At 35.0% G+C, this 20,711-nt stretch overlaps 1 protein-coding gene across 26 annotated transcripts in view; it reads right to left on the bottom strand.

The window, feature by feature from the left end:
* LOC309623713 (uncharacterized protein) overlaps positions 1-20,711 on the bottom strand; it is a 244,439-nt gene that overhangs the window by 211,209 nt on the left and 12,519 nt on the right. For 3 of the 26 annotated variants that reach the window (XM_082380818.1, XM_082380819.1, XM_082380820.1), the window contains exons 1-2: positions 15,517-16,301; positions 11,737-11,923 (exon numbers count right to left, since the gene is read on the bottom strand). The gene's annotated coding sequence lies outside the window, so the exon portion shown is untranslated. Of the gene's footprint in view, positions 1-11,736; positions 11,924-15,516; positions 16,309-17,892; positions 18,864-20,711 lie in introns of those variants that run through there. The other 23 variants (XR_014241476.1, XR_014241477.1, XR_014241481.1 and 20 more) reach the window with 19 other exon arrangements.

Raw genomic sequence — 20,711 nt, 5'->3', positions numbered from 1 at the left:
TCCATATGATGCCATTATGATTCTTTTGTAGATGATAAAAACTAAGAATCCAGGATTTTATAAAACTCAGTCAAGGTCAACCACTTGTAAATGGCAGAGCTGAGATCAGGCCCAAGGTTTCCAAGTCTCTGCAGAAAAGTTAAAGAAAGTGGACATAACCTCCTTTGAATGATTCCTATGTGCCAGGCATTGTTAGAGTCTTTTACATCCGGTTACCTCACTTATTCTCACAAGAACTAAACAAAAAATGTGTTATTCTCCTTCATAGGGAAAATGGAAAGTGATTATACACATTTTCCAAGGTCATAAGGTACCTAATTGTACAACCAAAGTGAGATTTTTTTTTTAATATAAAGTCTATGCACATTCAATTACACGATTTTGCCTTCTGGCAATTATGTCTTGTTTACTCCACTACAAATCCTGCCTACCGCTTTAGGCTTTTCTGCAATTGAATACATTTATTAAAATGGGTAGGCAGAGATTTTCTATGACATGATTCATGCAAAGGTAGCAACATTCATTAGTTTATTCACAGTACCAATACTGCAAGAGTTAGGTAAACCATAATAAATAAGAAAGGCCTTGTATTGGCCTTGATTAGCTCACACTTCTGTAAGAGAAAGGGATTCTAAAAGAATTACAATACATTGCTAAAAAGATTCGGTAGAACTGGGAACGATTACAACATACCAAGGAAGCAGCAATCAGGGAGAAATTGCAAAAAACTGATACGTGAGGTGAGATTGAGGAACGAGAAACTAAACAGCTCAGACAAGAAGGACAGTGGGGGGATTACTGAGGAAGTAATAAGGCTGAGAATAGAAAGTTATGAGTAATTTGGTACAACAGCGGCATTGAGTATATGGAAAGAAGACAAGATTATTGTTGCCACAAAGGAAAGAAAAAGTAAACAGCTCTAACATTTGATTTAGTTTCTTTTCACTCATTTAATCAGTCCTTTATTCTTCCAATCATCTTTTTGGCGTATATTTCCTGAGTTATTGCCAGCTTCCAGTGATGAGACAGAAGCGCAATATATATGGCCCATCTTGGAATCGCCTTGAATGCTATCAAGATTTAGTAGGTGGAGCTGGAAGATTTCTACCTGTATTGCACTTCACAGCACTGCCCCTTTCAAAGCCTTAGGAGGGCCCTAAACAATGCGTTCACATGGACTGGTGATTCTAATTTTTACAAAATTAATTAACAGATTTTATTTTTTGGAGCAGTTTTAGGTTTATAGAGAAATTCAACAGATAGTAAAGAGTTCCCATATACTCCCTCCTCACCCACCCTCCACCAATAGAGTTAAGGTATTATAAATATCTTGCATTAGTGTGGTATATTTGTTATAATTGATGAATCAATATTGATACATTATAATTAACTGAAGTCCATAGTTTATGTTAGGGTTTACTCTTTTTGCTGTACAGCTGTACAGATTTTGACTAATGCATATCATGTATACACTATTACAGTGTTGTACAGAATAGTTTCACAGCCCTAAAAATCCTCTGGGCTTTATCTATTCATCCCTCTCCGCATCTCCTCTGAACGTCTAGCAACCACTGATCTTTTTTAGTCTCTAAACTTTTGCTTTTTCAACAACATCATACAGTTGGAATCTTACCATTTGTAACATTTGTAGACTGGTTTCTTAGTAATATGCATTTAATATCCCTCCATGTCCTTTGTGGCTTAATATCCAATTTCTTTTTATTGCTGAATAATATTTCATTGTCAGTTATGTACTACAGTTTATCCATTCACATTTTGAAAGACATCTTGGCTGCTTTCAGTTTTTGGCAATCGTGAATAAAAATGCTATAGACTTTCACGTGCAGGTTTTGTATGGACATAAGTTTTTAACCCATTTGGGTAAATATGTAGGAGTGTGAAAGCTGTATCATATGGTAAGGCTATGTTTAACTTTGTAAGAAATTGCCAGATTATCTTCCTAAGTGGCTGTACCATTGGTGTTCCCACTAGCTATGACTGAGAATTCCTGTTGTTCTGCATCTTCACTAGGATTTGGTATTATTTGTTTGTTTGTTTGTTTTCTTTTTAATCCATTCTAATACATGAATAGTGGTAGCTGGTTTTAGTTTGCAATTCCCTAATGGCATATAATGTTGAATATCTTTTCATATGTTTACTTTTCATCTGTATATCTTCTTTGGTGAGGTGTCTATTCATATCTTTTGTCCATATTTTAGTTAGGTTATTTTTCTATTGGTAAATTGTAAATATGCTTTGTATATTTTAGATATCAATCCTTTATCAGATATTTGTTTCTGCAAATATTTTCTCCCAGTCTGTGACTTGTCTTTTTATTTCATTAACAATATTTTTTATAGAGCAGAAATTTTTAGTTTTAATCAGTTCCAAGTTATAATTTTTTTTTTCTTTCATGGATCCTGCTTTTGGTATTTTACCTAAAACTAATCATCAAATTCAAAGTCATCTAGATTTTTTCTTATGCTAGCTTCCAGAAATTTTATAAAAGATTTGCATTTTACATTTAGACCTAAGATCCAATTTGGGTTAATGTTTTTGAACCGAGTAAGGTTGGTGTTTAGATTCTTTTTTTTTTTTTTTTTTATGTAGATATCTGATTGTTCTAGCATGATATTTTGAATATACTATACTTACTCCATTGAATTGGCTTTGCTCCTTTTTCAAAGACTGCTTGACTATATTTGAGTGGGTCTATTTCTGGGTTCGGTATTCAGCTACATTCATATATCAATTTATTCTTTTGCCAATACCGCACTGTCTTGAATACTGCAGCTTTAAAATAAGTCTTGAAATCAGGTTGTATCAGTCTTCCAACTTTGTTCTTCACTATTGGCTATTCTGGATTTTGCCTTTTCATATAAACTTTAGTGTCAGTTTGTTGATATCCAAAAAAAAAAAACTTTTGGGGACTTTGGTTGGGATTGCACTGAATCTATAGATCAAACTGGAAATAACTGACATCTTAACAATCTTGAGTTCTTCTCTACAATAACATGGAATATGTCTCTGTTTATTTAGATTTTCTTTGATTTCTTTCATCTTTTTATAGTTTTCTACATATACATCTTGTACATAATTTGACTTATACATAAGTATTTTATTTTTCTATTTTCAGTGCTAATATAAATGGTGTTTCTCTAATTTCAAATTTTAATTGTTTATTTTTGGCATATAAGATAGCAGTTGACTTTCGTATACTAACCTTGTATCCTACAACCTTTCTTTGTTTATTTGTTCCAGAAGGTTTTTTTCTGATTCTTTAAGGTTTTCTACGTAAATAAATACGATATCTGTGAACAAAGACAATTTTAGTTCTTCTTCCCCAATCTGTGTACTTCTTTTCTGTGATATGGTGATTTATAATAAATACATATGTATATATGTATAGTCTTTGTCCCAGATTCTGGTACAGCGCTCCCAAAACCCTTGCGTTTTCACGTGAGAAACAAAGGTGCCTTTTCTTAGGTTAATGAGGTGATTTGGGGAAAGCACTAAGAATGGGGGCTGGTTGTTTGTGGAGCCAACTGTGTGATTAGAGAATTGGACTTTTCAGTCCCACCTCAGACCTAGGAGGGGAAAGAGGCAGGAGATTGAGTTCAATCACCAATGGCCAGTGATTTAATCAATCATGCCTATGTAATAAAGCCTCCATAAAAATCCAACAGGATGGGGTTTGCAGAGCTTCTGATTTGGTAAACATGAAGATGCAAGGAGAACAGTGCACCAGGAGAGGGCACAGAATCTCCACACCCCTTCCCACGTACCTTGCTCTACGTATTTTTTTATATTTGAAGTTCCTGAGTTATATGTTTTTATAATAAAATATATCTCTGAGTTCTGTAAGCTGCTCTAGCAAATTAATCAAATCCGAGGAGAAGATTCTGGGAACCTGGTCTTGTGGCTGGCCTCTGAAATTGGACGGAGGAGCAGGCTTGTGGGACAGAGCCCTTAACCTACGGATCTGATGCTATCTCCAGGTAGGTGGTATCAGAATTAAATTGAATTGTAGGACACCCAGAGGGTGTTTGAGAACTGCTTGATGGTGTGAAGCAGTGTGGGGATGAAAATGCCCCCCCACTTTGACATGAGGTACCAAAATCATAATTTCTAAATGCATTTGCTAGGTCTTTCAGTATAACGTGGAATAGGAGTGTTAAGAGGGGCTGTCCTTACATTGTTCCTGATCTTACGGGGAAAGCATCAAGTCTCTCTCTATTCAGCATGTTAGCTATACGTTTTCTGATGCTGCTCCTTACTGAGTTGAGGAAGTTCTCCTCTATTTGTAGATCGCTAAGAGTATTTTCTATCATGAATGGGTGTTGGTTTTTGTCAAATGCTTTTTCTGCATCTATTGGTATGATCATATGTTTTCTTCTGTAGCCTGTTGATGTGCTATATTGCATTAATTGATTTTTGCATTTTAATCTGCTTTGTATAGCAGGAATAAATTCCACTTAGTTGTAGTGAATAATTCTTTATATAAGTTGATGAATTTTATTTGTTAATATTTTGTTGAGGCTTTTTACACCAATGTTTGTGAGATATATTGGGCCATAGTTTCCTTTCTTGTAATGTCTTTTGTAGGTTTTGGTGTTAGGAAAATGCTGCCTCATAAAATAAGTTAGGAAATTCCTCCTCTGCTTCCATTTTCCAGAAGACATTTTAGAGGACTGGTATAATTTCTTACATAAAGGTTTTGTTTTTTTTTTTTTTTAATATTCATCAGTGAAAACATATGGTTTCTGATTATTTCTTTATTGGAAAGTTATTAATTATTGATTCAATTTCTTTGACATGGGAGTACTCAGATCAATTTTTAAAGTAGCCAAAATTTTAAAGAATGCTTCCTTTTTACTCTTTCCGTTCCTTTTTCTGCTGTTCCCGTTGAATTTCCCTTCACTACAAGTGGCATTGGAATAGTCTAGGCAATTTTAGGTTCTTGAGAAAGAGAAATAGGGCTGGGTAGAGTTTGTGTAGTGGTGTGTGGCTTTCCATTAATTCAGCATTTAGTGAAGTTACTGTAGGCTGTCTAGGGTAAAAATGATTTCCCTGACTTCTCCAGCTGCACATTTTGTCAACTTAGTATCCTGATACCAAGCCTTACTGGGATATGACTGGGTCATAGAACGCATAGCACTACAAGTACTTGGGTAGTAGAAAAGAAACAAGGATTTACATGTAGTCTTTGGAAAATGCTTCTGATCACTAGTAGTACAAAATTTAAAGTGAAGAATTTGGTTCTCATGGACATCTAGTAAAAACTAACTTTCCACCTTGTCAAAAAGATGTAATGATATACCATATAAAATACCTAATACACTACTTTGTAGGCGTAATGTAAAATGGAAGTTATGAGAATCTCTGATTGAGGGTTTAAACATACAATAATAATACTGTAGCAACCACATAATTATGTCATCATAAATTCCTTATTCCCAGTAACAACTCCAAAGAAACAAACAAATATTAATCAATTATGCTAGTGGAAATCTTGAATTGGGGAAACAATACTAAAAAATTGCTTTTATATAAAGAAATTTTCAAAAAGTTTAATGGAAGAATATAGGAAAATACTATAAGCAGATAATCTACAAAACCTTTACATTATTGACTAAATTTGGAGTATTTATCAGTTGTCTTAAAAAATATATTGGTTGTGATTTTTTCTTTATTCAAAAAAAAGTTGGACGTAGTTTTGTGTTCAAAACTTTGTGTATTTTATTCTTAAAGCGGTTTCATCAAATTTTACAAATTGCGTAAGGTTCAGATCCCATAAAACCTGAATCTATTCCTGATCTTGAAGCCATAAAAATTTATGGAATACGAACATAGTGAAAATTATGTCTTCTTTGTGAGTTGAATCTTTTTTCACTGAGATCTTGTATTCTATTGTAATGCTCTCTGCTTTGGAGCCTCCTCTAACCAATACTAATCATAGTTATCGCAGCTTTACTTTACTTTCCCATTGCACGCTCTACATATTGCTATCTTTTATTTAAAATCTTTTTCTGTGAGCATTTTTAGATGTGTTTCTTGTAAAAGCATATTCTTAGCCATGCTTTTTCTTATGCATACTCAAATTCTGTTTAAACTGGGTCATTCTGTCCATTTGATTTAATATCACTACTGGAACATTTAGGGGTTAAATGCTTTCTTTTCTGACTTGTTCTATGTTACTTTTTTTCCTTTTTGCTTTCCTGTCTTCTTTTGGATTCTTCAAATCTTATCTATCTTGGTGCCATTACCCTATATCAATTTGTTTTACAGCATCTCTTTCTGTTCTTTTAGGAATTAATTATGTGGTATCTACAAATTATTTAATAATCCTCCCTTCAAGAAATTTGGTTTATACATCCTTCCTTTAAATCTGTGCTGACATTAGTGACTTGCCTATAATCAATGGAATGCAGCCAAAGTGACACTGTTTGATATTTGAGGCTAAGACAACAGGCCATGCAACTTCCTCCTGGTGATCTTAGGGTGCTTGCTCTTCGGGAAGTTAGTCACAACTACCCTAAGTCTACCAACCTAGAAAAGTGACTGGCCAACGACCCCAGCTGGGCTCCCATCTGATAGGTAAGCATCATCAAATGTCAGTCCAGCCAAACCATCAGATGCCTGCATACTTAATCAACATGTAACTGAAACTGAAATAATTTTTCTATTTCTGAAAGATATCTTTTATAATTGCATTTAGTGAGTTTCCTATGTCTGAAGGATCCCTTTTATAATTACATTTGGTGGAGGCTTAGAATTGGTGAATTCTGTCAGTGATTATTTTGTCTGAAAATTTCTCCGAAAAAAACAAACAGCTTCATTCTTGAAGAATATTTTGGTAGTGCAGAAAATTGTAAGTAGTTAGTTGTCAGTGATTTTCTTTCATGATCTTGAAGATATCTTTCCACTGTTGTATGGTTTCCAATGTTTTTGATGAAAGTTCATGTAAATCTAATTATCTCTTTAAGGGTACATTGTCTTTCATTGTCTGCACTTTCACCCTGATGGGTCCTGCTTATGGATTTATATCCATTTATTTTTCCTGAGCTTCTCTGACTTTCTGATTCAGATGATAGGTGTCTTTCAGCAGTTCTTGGGAACTCTTGGTCATTACCACTACACACATTTTCTTTGTCTCATTCTCCCTTCTGTCGTTCCATTCTGAAGAGCTCCCCTCACTCTACTTCTGACCTATACACACAGTAATTCTCTCTTTATCTGTGTTTAATTTGATATTAAATTATCTACTAAGTTTTAAATTTGTATTTTGCTTTTCTATTACTATTGTTGATTCCATTACAAATCTGCAATCTCATTAGTTACAGTCTTCAGTGCCTTAAGTAAATTCAAACTTTCTCTCTTACCTACAACATTAATATGTTCTATTACAATTTGTGTTCCATAATCTAATAACAAGGACCTCTTTGGGGTCTATTCTCCTTATCTTACATTCACGTTGATTCCTGCTTTTTGCATTGTGCACTTCATAATTCTCAACTTTTTGTTCAATCATGTATTTAAAAGTTAATATTGAAAATAATTGTGAGACCTTTGATAATCTACTATGGCCACAGAATAAACTTAAACATTTGTTCCACAGTGGTAGTACCTTGGGGTAATTGGCAGAGGTCAAGGGAAAAAAACATCCACTCTGAGAAAATATAACAACTTCCCTGCATGCAGCCTTTCAGAGTAGGGGGCCAGAGCAGGTGCTGTTCCTCTGGGATTTCTGCCTTTGGAAGGAGTTAAACAGCATTGATGCAGGCTAAGGAGTCCGCCTTACCTCTTCTCTCATTCCCTTTTCTTAAACCTGTGGAGGGGAAATTCTCTTTGAGGTCCAAGCCCAAATAAGTGGTTTACTTAGCCAGAGTCTCTACCCTGCCAGCCTACCTCACTGGAGACTTCCTTTTTGTTTTTCTTTTTATAATAAATGCCAACAGGGCATATATGACTCTGGTTTACTCCTTAGAGCTCTAATTCTCTTTCTGTGAAATACCTGATCCTCTAAAACAGAGTCTGAGGCTTCCATCAGCAAGTTCTCTTTAGCAGGAGGCTTGACGCTGGCAGTGTTTTTACCTGAAGTTGGAAGTCTTGTTCAGTTATTTTCACTTAAGCATGTGCTGATTGGTTTCACATTTAAACTTCATGATTTTTGTTACCACGCTTCACGGTGACAGATTGTCATCTTAAATATTTTATCCTGTGCTCTCAGCATCCCCTGGAGAACCTTGGATGACAAGCTAATACAAACAGTTATTAGTGGACACCTTTGTGCTAAAGCCTTTGCCTAGATTCACGAGTGAACGTGCCAGATCTCACATTCACGTGTGACTCAGCAATATTTAAGAAGCCCAATGTAAAAAATCTCAATCTCACCTAAAGAGTCTGAGGGATAAATGAGATTAAGGACTTAAAATAATTTTGGAAGCTGTAAAAGGCTATCTATAAGTGCCTGTGGTTATATGATCATGACCTGCTCTTATTAGTCTGTTTGCAGGTATTGTCTATGAATTAAATATCTTGATCATAAGGTTTATTTGATGTCATTTTTTTATATTGGAAAATAACTGATTCCTTATCTCATTTTAAAATTCAAAATTTATCCACTTTTTGGCCAAAATCAAGCCAGTAATACAGCTCATACAGTCAACTTGAATTACTACTACCCAATAGAAACAAATAACTGTGAGTTGTTTATGGCTAATATTGGATGCTGAGATTACATATATATATATTAGACAAATATATGTATAATATAAAAAATATCTTTAAATATATAGATTTATACAATATATAATATATAGATTTAAACAATTCATAAACAATATATAAAATACACATTTAAACATGCATAAAGGATATATAAAATAAATATATATATATTTAAACAACTCATATATATGTCAGTATCCAATATTAGTTGAATACACAATTTTTAAAAAAATTTTCAATGAACCAGCTTCTATTGCGATGATTCAGAATGAGAGAAATGGTATTCTATTTCCTATTTAGAACAAAAAGAAATATCACACATACAACACACTATCTTCTTTTGTCACTAATGAAGCTACTTAAAGGAACTGAAAATATAAAGAAATAAATAAAAACATTTCTCGATGCAGATACTTAAAAGTACCAAATACTATAGCATTGTTGTTTCTAAGTCGTTATATTACAAAAAGATATCAAGGAAACAGTTCCTTTTTAACTCCCCTATCAAAGAATATTTACGGGGAGGGTGGGAGGGAGGGAGATGCAAGAGGGAAGCGATATGGGAACATATGTATACGTATAACTGATTCACTTTGTTATAAAGCAGAAACTAACACACCATTGTAAAGCAATTATACTCCAATACAGATGTTAAAAAACAATATTTACGATTTTATTTCTGCATATTCTTTTTTTATGAAATATATAATGCATTCTAATGCATTGGTTAAAGATGTAGATTCTGGATTTAGCTAATTCTGCATATAAATATTGTCTCTACAATTACCAGCCCTGTAACTTGGAGGAATGTCATAGACTTTCTCTGCTTTAGTTTTGTTATCAGTAAAATGGCATAATATTTCCTATTTCATGGATATTTTTAAACATTTAAGCATGGGATATTTGAGAGAAATGAATGAGGTAACATAAGTACAGAACACATAGTAAACTCATTACTAATACATACTGGGCTATATTGTTGTGAAAATTCTATTGTGATTTCAAAAAATAAAATATCTTTTCACTATATAAATGCAATTATTTTATGCATTGTAGACTAATATTTGTGTTGAATTTTCTGTCACATCAAACCAAATTCTATGTGTGCTGTATTAACAAAGAGGAAAGAAATCTACCAAAAAATATTCTTCATATACATAGACACAATGCTACTTGACAAAGTGTGAACAGTTAAAACTGAAAAACAAAATCTCAGTTACATCAGCATCAAATATTATATTTTATAAAAATTTAGGCACACACTTAATGAACTATCTGTAAGACCTGTGTATTAGACATCCATTTCTGTGTGACAAAACCCTTTAAAACTTAGTAACTATAAAATTCAATAATCCTTTGCTTATTCATGTATTCCATGATTGACTAATTGGTATGATGTGTTAGCAGGAAGTCTTAGTTCCTCCACCCCTAGGCTCTCTATAATCTCCATGGTGTGGTAGCGGATAGCATGGCAGCTGGCTTCCTCTAGAATGAGAGATCCAAGAGATTGAGAGGCACACAGAATAAGGGGAGGAGAATTAGTTTCCACCTTTTGAAGGAAGGAGTGGCAAAACATTTGTGGACATATGTTAAAACCACTGTACATTGGAAACTGCAAAACATTTGAGAGAAAATTTTTTAAAATAAACAAATAAATCAGGAAATACGGCGTGCCCACTGACTGGATCATTTTTATCAATTCTCTCTGAATTTATCTATACTCTAAATATAGTCATGATGAAAGTCCAGCAAGGTTGTGAGTATGTGTATGGGGGTGAAAATTTTGACAATATGATTCTAAAATGCACAGCTAATATCAGTACTTACTTAGAAGTTACAGGAATAAAGACATTGTACTTTTGGTGTAAGGATAAATATATAGAGCAATAAAACTGATTAAGGAAACCAAAAATAAACCAACGCAAATATAGCATTATGGGTTGAATCGTGTCCCCCCAAAAGATGTTGAAGTCGTAACCCCCAGTACCTGGGAATGGGATCTTATTTGGAAATATGGTGTTTAGAGATAGGCAAGTTAAGATGAAGTCATTAGGATGAGTCCTAGTCCAATATGACTGTGTTTTGATAAAAAAGAGGAAACATACACACAGACATAGAAATACATGGAGGGGAGACAATGGGAAGACACAGGGAGAACGGCTGTGCCTACCAGAAGCTAGCAGACAGACGTGGAATGGATTCACGCTCACAGCGCTCAAAAAGAACCAACCGTGCTGATACCTTGATTTCAGACATCTTTCCTCCAGAACCAAGAAACAATTCTATTGTTTAAACTGCCCAGTTTGTGGTACTTTGTTTCTGCAGCCCCAGGAAACTAATACAATGGGGAGTGAAGGTCATTTCAACAAATGGTGCTGGAAAAACTGGATATAGATATATATATGTATATTTATATTTATATATAAAATTCTCATGCTTACCTCACATAATAAATAAAATTATTGAAATGGATAGGGGACTTAAGCATTTAAGGTAAAGTTACAAAGACTCTAGAATAAGCAATAGGATGTAATCTTTGTTACTTTGACGTAAGCAAAACTTTCTTAGCTAGGATATAAAAAACACACACTCTAAAGGAATAAATTTAACTTTACTTCCATGAAATTTAAAAATTCTGCTTTTTTCAGGACACAATTTAGAAAAATGATAAATGACAAAGCAAGACACCAAATTTGGATAATGTTTAAAATCTACATGCCCTACAAAGGATTTGTTTCCAGAATACATTAAAACAAACAAACTCATAACTCAGTAGGAAGGCAAACAACACAATTAAAACATCATGAACTTCCAGCTACTGCCTAGAATATAAAAATCTGAAAAGAATGTAAATTCCACACTAACAAAAACTAAAAAGAGGCCCATTTATAAAATTATAATTTTCTTAGACCTAGCAGAGAGCTGAATTCTCAAAGCTCCTAATTAGCCTGAAAACTAATGATAAAAGTAACTTCAAGGAGAGACAGGACGTGAGCACTGACTCACCTGGGTCAGAGGATGGGAGGAAGTCGGTGACCGTAGGACAAGGTAAGGAGCTTTCAGATGAAGTTTTCTAAGGAATTGCTGAAGGCTGAGTGGGCGGTGGGGGTAGTGATATATAAGCCGTGGTGAGTACAGACACAAAATTGACCGCACTCACTTTCAGGTTCATCTCAGTAGAATTTCACTGGGCCTGAGAAAGATTCAAAGCAGAGAGAAACACCATCAGTGTTCCAGGCACGGGAAAGAGTATACCCCGAGAGCCCAGCTCAGGGATCCTTCTCTGCTGGGGAAAAAACAAACAAGCAAACCAACAAACAACAAAAAAATGTTAAGCTGCTGGGTGAAGGCCAGTAAACCCTGTATTATCATGATGCAGGTGAAGACCTATTGGAACAAAAGTAAGGGAAAATTAAACAAGCAAACAAACAAGAAAATTCTGTCCCTGGGAGAGGGGAATGAAAACTTTCTCAGACCAAACCAATTAGAGGTCATCTCTACTGTTTGTTTCTAGTGCCTTAACAGTGACCTTTCTATGTCAGGCATTTAAAAATACCTGTTTTTCTTAAGATTTTTTTGATGTGGACCATTTTTAAAGTCTTTATTGAATTTGTTCCAATATTGCTTCTTTTTTTTTTTTTTTTTTAAATGTTTTGGTTTTTTGGCTGTGAGGCATGTGGTATCCTAGCTTCCCAACAAGGGATCGAACACGCACCCCCTGTATTGGAAGGCGAAGTCTTAACCACTGGACTGTCAGGGAAGTCCCAATAAACACCTATTAGATGGTATAGATATTGCTTGGAAATTACAGAGATGGCTTTATACGCTCTTTCATTCATACCAACCATAACCTGGGTGTTGTTTCCTCAAGAAATAAATTGGATGACAGATAGATTCTAGGTGGTTTTACAGACACCTAGGATATAAAATACAATTCCATTAAAGAAAATGTTATTTCTTAAAATAAATTTAGTAAAACATGTACTTCTAAGGAAGACAAATTGCAAGGTGAAATCTGTATTAATGATCTTAATCAATTTTTTGTTACCAAGTTAATAATTTTCTGGTTGAGACAGTCTCAAATAACCCTTCAGTGTGTCCTAATAATGCTATATTCAGAAATGCATTTTTTAACACTTATTCTAGAAATATTATTAGAGGAAATTTGTGTTTAATTTTCTGGCTTAGACAGTCTCAAATGATCTTTCAGTGTGTCCTAATAATGCTACATTCAGAAATCCATTTTTTAACACCTATTCTAAAAATTGTCTTAGAAAAAAATGAGAATTTACATAGAATTCCATGTAAATATCAGGATGCCATCAGATGATTCCAACACTTTATTACAGCAAATTTTTCACCCAAGTTGAAAGGTTGTTCTAGAGTAAAAGAATCTAAAGGGAAACAACCCTACATAATATGCAAGAACTAAAATCAGGTCTTAGTCAAGAGAAAATTAACAAAGCTTTTGATTTATTTTTAGACTACAAAGAACATTTCAATTTACAGTGAATGCTGGATGATATTATGGATTCTGTTGATTTTCTTAGGTGTGATTTTAGCTTGGTGATCCAAAGAGATACGCTTTTTCTTAGGATATGCTGAGGTAGATCAACAAAATATGTAAAATTAACAATATTGAAACATTTTTGAATCTATGTGGTGACGAATGACAACTGTACCATTCTATATTTTTTACGTTTGAAAATATATGTAATTTAAAAATTTGGGGAAACTTGTCCTAACAAGAACTTTTTGGAGGAGGCAAGGATATACAATGGAGAAAAGACAGTCTCTTCAATAAGTGATGCTGGGAAAACTGGACACCTACATGTAAAAGAATGAAATTAGAACACTCCCTAACACCATACACAAAAATAAACTCAAAATGGATAAGAGACCTGAATGTAAGACTGGACACTATAAAACTCTTAGAGGAAAACATAGTAAGAACATTCTTTGACATAAATCACAGTAAGTTTTTTTTTGATCCACCTCCTAGAGTAATGGAAGTAAAAATAAAAATAAACAAATGAGAACTAATGAAACTTAAAAGCTTTTGCAAAGCAAAGGAAACTACAAACAAGGCAAAAAGACAACCCTCAGAATGGGAGAAAATATGTGCAAACGAACCAACAAAGGATTAATCTCTAAAATATATAAACAGCTCATGCAGCTCAATACTAAAGAAACAAACAACCCAATCCAAAAATGGGCAGAAGACCTAAACAGACATTTCTCCATAGAAGACATACAGATGGAAGCACATGGAAAGCAGCTCAATATCACTAATTATTAGAGAAATGCAAATCAAAACTACAATGAGGTATCACTTCACACCAGTTAGAATGGGCATCATAAGAAAATCTACAAACAACAAATGCTGGAGAGAGTGTGGAGAACAGGGTACTCTCTTGCACTGTTGGTGGGAATGTAAATTGATACAGCCACTATGGAGAACAGTATGGCGGTTCCTTAAAAAACTAAAAATAGAATTACCATATGACGCAGCAATCCCACTACTGGGCATATACCCAGAGAAAATTATAATTCAAAAAGACACATGTGGGCTTCCCTGGTGGCGCAGTGGTTGAGAATCTGCCTGCCAATGCAGGGAACACGGGTTCGAGCCCTGATTTGGGAAGATCCCACATGCCGCGGAGCAACTAGGCCCGTGAGCCACAATTACTGAGCCTGCACGTCTGGAGCCTGTGCTCCGCAACAAGAGAGGCCGCGATAATGAGAGGCCCGCGCACCGCGATGAAGAGTGGCCCCACTTGCCGCAACTAGAGAAAGCCCTTGCACAGAAACGCAGACCCAACACAGCCATAAATAAAATAAATTATTAAAAAAAAAAAAAAAACTCTTAAAAAAAAAAAAAAAAAGACACATGCACCCCAATGTTCATTGCAGCACTATTTACAGTAGCCAAGTCATGGAAGCAACCTAAATGCCCATCAACAGATGAATGGATAAAGAAGATGTGGTACATATATACAGTGGAATATTACTCAGCCATAAAAAGGAATGAAATTGGGTCATTTGTGGAGACTTGGATGGACCTAGAGACTGTCATACAGAGCAAGGTAAGTCAGAAAGAGAAAAACAAATATCATATATTAACACATATATGTTGAACCTAGAAAAATGGTACAGATGAACGGGTTTGCAGGGCAGAAATAGAGACACAGATGTAGAGAACAAATGTATGGACACCAAGGGGGGTAAGTGGCGGGGGGATGGTGGTGGTGTGATGAATTGGGAGATTGGGATTGACATATATACACTAATATGTATAAAATGGATAACTAACAAGAACCTGCTGTATAAAAAAATAAATAAAATAAAAGTCAAAAAGAAAAAAAAAACTTTTTGGGACTTCCCTGGTGGTGCAGTGGTTAAGAATTTGCCTGCCAATACAGGGGACACAAGCTCGAGCCCTGGTCCGGGAAGATCCCATATGTCCCGGAGCAACTAAGAGCATGCACCACAACAACTGAGCCTGTGCTCTAGAGCCTGTGAGCCACAACTACTGAGCCAGCGTGCCACAACTACTGAAGCCCATGCGCCTAGAGCCCATGCTCCGCAACAAGACAAGCCACTGCAATGAGAAGCCTGCGTACCGTAACCAAGAGTAGCCCGGCTCAATGCAACTAAAGAAAGCCCATGTGCAGCAACAAAGATCTGACCCAGCCCTAAATAAATAAATAAATAAATAAATAAATAAATAAATAAATAAATAAATTTACTAAAAAAAAAAAAAAAGAACTTTTTGAATCTTCATACCAGAATCTGCATACCAGATTCATTGTCCTCTGGACTTCACTGAGAATTGAAGCCAGCACATTTTCCTGTTTTTGTGCGAAACAATTCTGGGTCCAGGTAATAAAAAAAAGAAAAGAAAAAAAAAAGGTCAGCTGTTTGCTCCAGGAAATACTAGCTCTTGGAAGGTAAGACTGTGAACCAAATAGCTTACCTTTCAAGACTAGCATCTTGCTCACCAAGGCTCACTTCAGGACCTTCTCTCTTTGGGCCAAACCAGTTCAAAGCATTCACGCCATCAACTGCCTACTCCCATCCAGTTCCCTGATTTTCAAAGAGGCCCTAAAAACCCACAAATATCCTTCCCTAATTGTCCTATTTTAAAACAATACCAATGTCTGCCAAGGTGGCTTATTACTGCAATAAACCTAAAAAACTATCTTTGCTTCAACAAGTGGGTTTTTTGATAGTTATTTGAGGCACTGACAGTTGACATTTCTCATAGTTGGTTCATTAGAGGTCCTGGTTCTAAAATGACACAATCACCAAATGTCATGTGTCAATCTCAGTTAGATCTTAATGCAGAGAAAACAAAAGTAGCTTAAGAGAATGTTGTGGGAATTAGGGAAATGTAAATGTTTTCTGAATATGAAACGACATTATGGAATTTTTGTTTACTTGTATAGGTGTTGTATGTGGTTTGTAAATTATGTGGGAGATTGTTTTTTCTTAGAACATGCTGAAATATTGTTGGGTGGACAATTTTCAGAAGGTATAGCAAAACAGATGATGTATAGATCAATACAAAAGATCAAGTACACGCAGAAAATTATTAAAATTCTTAAATCCAGCTGGACAGTATATGCACACTCAGTGTATTTGTTTTCAACCTTTGCTAGAAAATCTTATTTTAAAAATATGGGAAATATTCTTCCCCAAAGCTTTGTAGGAACACAGACCAGAAACTGCCTTCTGGTTGTTAATATTGTCTACAAGTTGTTTGTTTAGAGTTTCTTGAAGTTTGCCAAAAATTTTACATTTGAATATTTCACATTGAGAATCTAAAGTATATTTTTGTAATATCCCACCAAAGAGCTTTTTCAATTTACTCAAATCCTCACACCCATAAATCTGAAGGTAGACATTTACATTACATTTTATTACATTCAATGTTCTACATTAGTCTCTGAGAGATTCTTTGGGGAAAAAATGCATATACACACTTTTGTGTATACACACATATACATAAACACACATACACTTACAATTAAGCATTACTTCCTTCTAATATTTTGAATGAAGGAGGTAGGGCCAAATCATAAACATAGCTATTTTAGTCTTTAGCCAAAAAGTGGTATTTTAGAAGCTTGAAAATGACAGAGCTATCTGCTGAAACATTCCATGAAACTCATGAATTACTACTTCTGAGTTTCCCTAGAGCTATTAAAATTTGAAAAGGAGAGAAAGGAAAAAAAAAAAAAGGCTTCCATCCCAATCTACAAAAAGGGATTAAACATCATGGCATTGACATCTGGACTTTCAAGCAGGTGAATAAAAGGCCTACCCAGAATTGACAGCCTGCTGACTTATTTAATTCAAAATTACTATTCATGTCAACTCAAATTCCAGAGAAAGTGGCAATCTGGTGTCACAAATGCTGAATGTGAGCAAGATTGTCACACAAAGGTTAGTACCATATGTCATACTTGAAATAGAAACATAATTTTCTTTGGGGGCATGGATTATAAAATGTCCACTAAGACTGACTTTTATTGGTATTTGCAATACTAAATCATATAACAAGTTCATGGCTGTGGTTTATACTTTAATACAGCATTTTTAGCATATATTTATCATGAATAGATAATTTTATATAGGTAGAAGTGTATAAAAACACACACATGTATATATATGTATATATACAAAAAATAAAATATATGAGTGTGTATGTATAAAATATACACAAAAACATGTTTACGTGGGTATATATGTATAAGCTATATATGATATATCTACATTATATAGATATAAGACAGCCCCCAACAACAAGAAAATTTCTCAAAGTCAAAATGTCAGTAGTGCCTGTTTTACACTTTTAAAAATATAAAGATCCCATAACTCATTAAACATATAAGAATTTTTTTGGTAAGAATTCTATCTTAGAATGAAGACATTTTAAGATTTTTTTCTGTTTTAAAGACTTATACTTTTGTAATTCCAAAAAACTAGGGCTGAGAGTGAGTAAAAGGATTAGGGAAGTTCATATATACATGATAGAACCAAAACCTAGGATGTATATGAAATTTGCCAGACTTGAGGAAAGAAACTATGATCAGAAATATAGTAGTTATCTATTGCTACCTAACACATTTCAGAAAACTTAGCAGCTAAAAACAGTACCATGTATTATCTCACAGTTTCAGTGGTCAAGTGGTCCAAACTGAGCTTAGCTGGTCCACTGCTTCAAGGTCTCTCACACGGTTGAAATAAAGTTTTTGGCCAGGGTTATGTTCTCATTTGAGGCTTAAATGGAAAAGAATCTGCTTCCAAGCTCATGTGGTCGTTGGCCACATTCAGTCCCTTGTGGGTTGTTAGCTTCAGGGCTTCAGCTTCTTGGGGGCTGTCAGCCAGAGGTCACCCCTAATCCCTAGCCACCTGTTGGAAATAGGCTGCACTCTTTTCCAGTTTTTTTTGCCAGTGGTCCTCCCCAACATGGCTTCTTGCTTCATTAAAGCATGCAAGGCTAGCAGGCAACCTAAATAGTCTGTTACACAAGCTGTCGTGTTTATAATAATATCACATAGACATGGATTGGCATCTCATCACATTTGACATATCCTTTTGGTTAAAAGCAAGTCAAAGATCTCACCTATGCTCAAATGGAGGAGATTACACAAGAGCATGAATACCAGGATGCAGAGACCATGAGGGGTCATCTTAAAACTTACTCCCTGCAGTAGGTAAAGGAAGTAATTTATGCAGAGACTCTCCTGTGTTATCACTTGCTGGAATCTGAATGTCACAGACAGGAGGTAGGAAATAAAGAATACTGACCTCAGATGAAATCAGCAGAACTGCACACAATGAGTTAATTGTAAGGAAGAGGAGATTTCTAGTATCAGCTGAGGATTATGTATTGCATGGTACAGTGAATAAGGTAGCCTCTAAAATAACACTTAGAGTCATTAATTCCATAAACAAACCAAGGTTTACATCAATAAGAAGTCTAAGTGTTTTTAGACTAACTGTTATAATAGAACATATGTTACCATTTACCTGTATTAAGTACATTTTAAATCATTTTAAAATCTATGATATTGGAATTTTTTAAGATTTAAAAATGCTCAAAATAGAAATTGTTTATGAAATACTCTTTTCCTCTCCTTAAAGAACTAAACCTGAGGGATTGAGTAAATACACTTGGAACTACTAGGGAAAAAAATCATATTGACTTAATTGGATATACATATGTGTGTGTGTGTGTAATTTCTACTATTAATATGGTGTTCTGAAAAGTTGAACATAAAAAAAGACAAAGCAAGAAAAAATGGCAAGGGTGATGGGAAAGAGCAGGGTGATGGGAAGAAGCAGGTAAGAAAATGTATAGTCCATAAAAACCATATTGTAAAATTTTATAAAATCAGGAAAGTATATTTTACTTATATTTAAATAAGAACTCATTATGATAAAGCTTTAGGAAGTACTTAGTATTGTTTCTGCCAGGCTTTTTGTCAATACTCTTCTGTGTCTCACCAGGATCTTATTAGTTTACATTACCTAAGATTATTGCGTATTTATGACTAATAATGAGTAATCATGCATTCTTAATGGAATTGTGATTATCTTTGTGTTTCCTTTCCTACACTCTTCACATTTAATTATTCACATCTAATTGTATCTAATAATTCTCCAGCCTCTTGTTTTGCCATTTAAAATCTATATGATAGAGAAAACAGTAGAGCTAATAAATCTCAAATATATATTTTCAGCCCTGATTTCTGATTCTTCTTTAAAGGAACTTCATTTTCATTTCTACTATGTCTTTTGGAAATATCTCAGAGGTATGTGAAACCCCACATGTCTGCAGTGGACCTAGCTTGTTGCTGTCAAGCTATGAACCATTCCTCTGCTCCAATGGTCTCTATTTTAATAAAAAGTATCAAAATCCACCAAATTTTTGAAGCCAGAAAGCTTGAGGTCTTCTTGACTCGTCCCACTTCATGCTTTGGACATCCAATCACTCATTTTCTTTTGAATCGTCAACTAGTCTGTATCCTGATTGGATGCTGATGCCTCCATACCTATATCTGCAACCCTAAGATTTTTTGTAAAACTTTAACATTTTATTATACTTTCTATAATTGCTCCTTGGATGTTTAATAAGCAAATCACTCTTCAAATGCCCAAATCAGACTTGCACTCACCTTCCACACACCTACCTATTCCTCACCAGCCTTCTACTTCTTAGTAGGTAGCCTTATCATCCACTCAGTTGCTCAAACTAAAAATCTAAACGTGATCTGTTGATTTGTGTTTGTTTTATTCCTTCACATCTAATATGCAGTTATTCAATAAATCCTAGGAGATATTCCAGATAGGAGGACTGTACCACCTCTACTGCTAAAATGCTAGTCTGTGCCACAGTACACTTGCCTCTGGACTACAGCAACAAATTTCTGAATCATCTTTCTGTAGCCAGGCTGAAGAGAATGCAGATTTTAAATCTCGATTTAAAAGAAGTAAATAATCTGACTCATTGCTATTTATTGGGGCTCAGTTGCCACGCCTTTTCATTCTATCCCTCTGTCTCAGCCACATTTGCTATGGTATGATGCATAATCGACCCCAAATAGGCCTCTCTTGATCCCCATAACTGTGAATGTTACCCTACATGAAAAAAATAACTCTGTAGCTGTGATTAAGTTGAGGATCTTGAGATGGGAAGATTATTCTGGATTATCCAAATGGGCCATAAATGCAGTCACAAATGCCCTTTATAAAACGGAGGCGGAAGCAGATTAGACTCAGAAGAGAAGGTGCAATATGATTGTGGAGGCAAAAACTAGAGTGCTGTGGCAACAAGCCAAGGAACGCTGGCCGCCATCAGAGCTGGAAGAGGCCAGGGCAAGGGCAAGAAACGGACTCTGGCTTACAGCCTCTGGAGGGAGGGCAGCCCACTTGGCATCCTGATTTTAGCCCAGTGACTTTGGATTTCCAGC

Source organism: Balaenoptera borealis, assembly GCF_965194805.1.
Source record: "Balaenoptera borealis genome assembly, chromosome: 2".
NCBI classification, from domain to species: Eukaryota; Metazoa; Chordata; class Mammalia; order Artiodactyla; family Balaenopteridae; genus Balaenoptera; species Balaenoptera borealis.
Note: the sequence above shows the minus strand (reverse complement) of the source record. Positions and strands in the feature narration are given on the sequence as shown.